This window comes from Schistocerca gregaria, chromosome 2 (genome assembly GCF_023897955.1).
Source record: "Schistocerca gregaria isolate iqSchGreg1 chromosome 2, iqSchGreg1.2, whole genome shotgun sequence".
Classification (NCBI taxonomy): Eukaryota; Metazoa; Arthropoda; class Insecta; order Orthoptera; family Acrididae; genus Schistocerca; species Schistocerca gregaria.
The window spans coordinates 308,635,765-308,641,258 of record NC_064921.1 but is presented as its reverse complement, the minus strand read 5'-3'; positions in this window follow the sequence as shown (position 1 = coordinate 308,641,258).

The window sequence follows — 5,494 nt, the reverse complement described above, 5'->3', positions numbered from 1 at the left end:
CTCCTTTTGCACGAGACACTGTTCGCCAAAGAACGTCGCTCAGACTGCCTTCTCAACTGACCAAAGACTGGCTTCATCTCACACATCGACTACCGGGCACAGAATGTGTTAGTAAAAGAGCACAGTGTTGCTGTCATCCCTTACTATGAAGCCTTTAGGTATATATGTATTTCAGAATCTTGCTCTGACGATGTTTGTTAGAACCAAAACAAGTTACATTAGCAGACATAAATAAACTGCGATCTGGCGTGGTACTTATTATTTTTATTCTTAGAGAATAGAAGCAAACGTGCTCCTGTTGTCATCCTGAGTAGTTTATAGTCACGCATGAGACACATGCTGATTCACTTCACGAAGTTGTTCGTTGGAGACTCATATGAAAGTGTACATCTTCCCACTGAATCCCAGACACGCTCCACGGGTGACAATTCAGGGGCCCGGGCGGGCCAGTCAGAGACCTATATATTCATGAAGGCGTGTGAACAGAAGTTTTGCTTCCCGCGTTATTCTATTGGAAGATGCCATTTGGTACTTAGGTCACGAAAGATGTGACAACAGGCTTCATCAATCTTTCCATACGCTGGTGAGTATTTAGACTCCCTTCAACAATTACCACATGAGTCTTGCTGCCATATCTACAAGGGCGTACTGAAAATTAATCCCTCCGAATTTTTTATTCTGTACTCAATATCGGTTGAAGTACACTACTGGCCATTAAAATTGCTACACCAAGAAGAAATGCAGATGATAAACGGGTATTCATTGGACAAATATATTATACTAGAACTGACATGTGATTACATTTTCACGCACTTTGGGTGCATAGATCCTGAGAAATCAGTACGCAGAACAACCACCTCTGGCCGTAATAACGGCCTTGATACGCCTGGGCATTGAGTCAAACAGAGCTTGGATGGCATGTACAGGTACAGCTGCCCATGCAGCTTCAAGCCAGTTGCTCGGCCACCATTGACCAGACTTTTTCAGTTGGTGAGAGATTTGGAGAATGTGCTGGCCAGGGCAACAGTCCAACATTTTCTGTATCCAGAAACGCCCGTACAGGACCTGCAACATGCGGTCGTGCATTATCCTGCTGAAATGTAAGGTTTCGCAGGGATCGAATGAAGGGTAGAGCCACGGGTCGTAACACATCTGAAATGTAACGTCCACTGTTCAAAGTGCTGTCAATGCGAACAAGAGGTGACTGAGACGTGTAACCAATGGCTCCCCATACCATCAGGCCGGGTGATACGCCAGTATGGCGATGACGAATACACGCTTCCAGTGTACGGTCACCGCGATGTCGCCAAACACGGATGCGACGAACATGATGCTGTAAACAGAACCCGGGTTCATCCGGAAAAATGACGTTTTGCCATTCGTGCACCCAGGTTCGTCGTTAAGTACACCATCGGAGCCACTCCTGCCTGTGATGCAGCGTCAAGGGTAACCGCAGCCATGGTCTCCGAGCTGATACTCCATGCTGCTGCAAACGTCGTCGAACTGTTCGTGCAGATGGTTGTTGTCTTGCAAACGTCCTCGTCTGTTGACTCAGGGTTCGAGACGTGGCTGCACGATCCGTTACAGCCATTCGGATAAGATGCCTGTCGTCTCGATTGCTAGAGATACGAGGCCGTTGGCGTTCCGTATTACCCTCCTGAACCCACCAGTTCCATATTCTGCTAACAGTCATGGGATCTCGACCAACGCGAGCAGCAATGTCGCGATATGATAAACTGTAATCGCGATAGGCTACAATCCGACCTTTATCAAAGTCGGAAACGTGATGGTACGCGTTTCTTCCTCTTTAAACGAGGCATCGCAACGTTTCACCAGGCTGTTTGTGTATGAGAAATCGGTTGAAAACTTTCCTCATGTCAGCACGTTGTAGGTGTCGCCACCGGCGCCAACCTCGTGTGAATGCTCTGAAAGCTAATCATTTGCATATCACAGAATCTTCTTGCTGACGGTTAAATTTCGCGTTTGTAGCACGTCATCTTCGTGGTGTAGCAATTTTAAGGCCAGTAGTGTATTACACGTCATGCATTATACTCGATCGACTGTCGCGCTTCGCTGACCGAAGTGGCAACCTTCTGCTGTTAGAGGACTCTGAATTGTAACTTGTAACGCTGTAATGTGTAACGTAACGATGTCCGTGCGCGAGAAACCACCAGAAAACTGAAAGCACGAATTCGAAGAGTTCGTCCATACATTGAGCACCCCCTCTTTCAGCCTGATAGTACCAGATTGCATACGAACGCCTTGGGTTTATCGTCATCAGTCATCCTCCAAATTGTCCCGGTTTAGTCCCATCTTATTTTCATCAGTTTTCAAAACTTAAAGGACACCTTAGATGACTTCACTTTGGTGGTCACGAAGCGGTGGAAGCAGAAGTGAGGCTTTGGCTCCGTCAAAGAAGTCAAATATTGTACTGTGACGATATCAACGAACATTTTTTTTGTATGTGCTTAACATTATTCCACTTTGGGGGTAGTCTATACTGATATAAAAGTAGAAACAACAAATTTCAAAATGTCACAATAGCTGTAGTAGAGGATTTATTCAGATTACCGTTTTCACCAAACTTCGGATCAGTAAAACATATACTGAGTAAGTACAAAACTTGGTGCGAGATATCTACATAACATTTTTAACATAATATGGATCTATAACGTGCCTTCCCCCGGAGTAGACATAATTCCATTAGAACTACTGACGGCCTTGGGACAACCAGTCCTGACAAAACTCTACCAGCTGGTGAGCAAGATGTATGAGACAGGAGAAATACCCTCAGACTTCAAGAAGAATATAATAATTCCAATCCCAAAGAAAGCAGGTGCTGACAGATGTGAAAATTACCGAACTATCAGTTTAATAAGCCACGGCTGCAAAATACTAACGCGAATTCTTTACAAACGAATGGAAAAACTGGTAGATGCAGACCTCGGGGAGGATCAGTTTGGATTCCGTCGAAATGTTGGAACACGTGAGGCAATACTGACCTTACGACTTATCTTAGAAGAAAGATTAAGAAAAGGCAAACCTACGTTTCTAGCATTTGTAGACTTAGAGAAAGCTTTTGACAATGTTGACTGGAATACTCTTTTTCAAATTCTAAAGGTGGCAGGGGTAAAATACAGGGAGCGAAAGGCTATTTATAATTTGTACAGAAACCAGATGGCAGTCATAAGAGTCGAGGGGCATGAAAGGGAAGCAGTGGTTGGGAAAGCAGTGAGACAGGGTTGTAGCCTCTCCCCGATGTTATTCAATCTGTATATTGAGTAAGCAGTAAAGGAAACAAAAGAAAAATTTGGAGTAGGTATTAAAATTCATGGAGACGAAGTAAAAACTTTGAGGTTCGCCGATGACATTGTAATTCTGTCAGAGACGGCAAAGGACTTGGAAGAGCAGTTGAACGGAATGGACAGTGTCTTGAAAGGAGGATATAAGATGAACATTAACAAAAGAAAACGAGGATAATGGAATGTAGTCAAATTAAATCGGGTGATGCTGAGGGAATTAGACTAGGAAATGAGACACTTAAAGTAGTAAAAGAGTTTTGCTATTTAGGAAGTAAAATAACTGATGATGGTCGAAGTAGAGAGGATATAAAATGTAGACTGGCAATGGCAAGGAAAGCGTTTTTGAAGAAGAGAAATTTGTTAACATCGAATATAGATTTATGTATCAGGAAGTCGTTTCTGAAAGTATTTGTTTGGAGTGTAGCCATGTATGGAAGTGAAACATGGACGATAACTAGTTTGGACAAGAAGAGAATAGAAGCTTTCGAAATGTGGTGCTACAGAAGAATACTGAAGATAAGGTGGATAGATCACGTAACTAATGAGGAGGTATTGAATAGGATTGGGGAGAAGAGAAGTTTGTGGCACAACTTGACTAGAAGAAGGGATCGGTTGGTAGGACATGTTTTGAGGCATCAAGGGATCACAAATTTAGCATTGGAGGGCAGCGTGGAGGGTAAAAATCGTAGAGGGAGACCGAGAGATGAGTACACTAAGCAGATTCAGAAGGATGTAGGTTGCAGTAGGTACTGGGAGATGAAGCAGCTTGCACAGGATAGAGTAGCATGGAGAGCTGCATCAAACCAGTCTCAGGACTGAAGACAACAACAACAACGTGCCTTACAGAGTACACTTCAAAGAATCTCGTCCAGGTGTACACATGGACGAGATTCATTGAAGTGTACTGCGTAATTTGTGTCAGATAATAAATAGACATTCCAAAAGCATGCATGGCATAGTATCTCGTCATACGAAAAGTAAAACAATAATAGTATAAAATATCGTACATAGTGCGCCAAATATACATAATCAAGCTCACTTAAAGGCGCTTACAAACAGGGACTGTGCAGTAAACATGGTAGACATTACCGTCACCCACCAGACGCACCACAGCAGTAAGAAACTGAATTACAGCGTTTCGTATTAACATAAAGAAGTGCTCCATATCCATAATTGTCGTTGAGTGTGTCTTAAGAAAGGTAAACATATATACGTTCAAACTAAGTACATAGACAAACAAGTCGTTGCGCCACCATAGATGTAGCGAACAAGATATGGTGTAGACATTCTGTATTACAACTTCTTGAAATTTTTTATATATATTATGTTTATAGAAAAGCAACAACAAAAGATTTTACAATATTATAATCTTAATCTTCTTGTACAAATAATCTGCACTTTATAAGTGTTTTATTGTATGGCCTTGTATAAGTTACTTGTATAAGGGGATTAACATTACAATTGTTAAATCTTTTATGTTGCCTTTCTATAAGGTGCCAAGGTGTCAAACTGCCTGCTGCATCTGCAAAGACAATATTCACACTCTTAAAAAAGAATCTATCAAGAGACTGGCTCATTAAATTAAGCGACAGGTCCATAGTAAGTCCGTCACCAGGTAATAAGAAATCTTCTTGGAAGAACCACAGAAATATAGTGCATATGTCCAATTCTTCATGTAAGTCCCTTGCCCAATTTATGTAATATGTGAAGATCATGCACAATATCATGGAACGGGTGGCCCGTGTTTTTTATGTGTGTGGCTATCAGGAACATGATGAACAAAATGATTAGTCTCACCAGTTACCATTATAAGCTGCCAAGGCAAACTATAAGAGTGTATCATAAAGCTAACGTAACTTCAATCGTGGGATACTGCGCGAGTGCTTGGGTCCACAGACTCCTGCACGAAAGATCCGGACGGATTGTTAACACAGTGCAACGTGGAATACTTAGGCTGGTGGGAGTTTTTGTCACTGCAAATTCACCATCAGATCCTCTACAAATTGCAGAAACGATGGAATGATGTCCAAACAGCGAGGCGTGTCTGTGGTTTTGTGGTAAATATCAATGATCGAAGGCATGAGGATGGAGAAGGAAGGAGACTGCCTAGGTGGAGGTGACTATGAGAAAACGACCGAATAACCAACATGGAGATAACGTTCTATGACTTGAAGATTGGAAGTCAGAAGTCT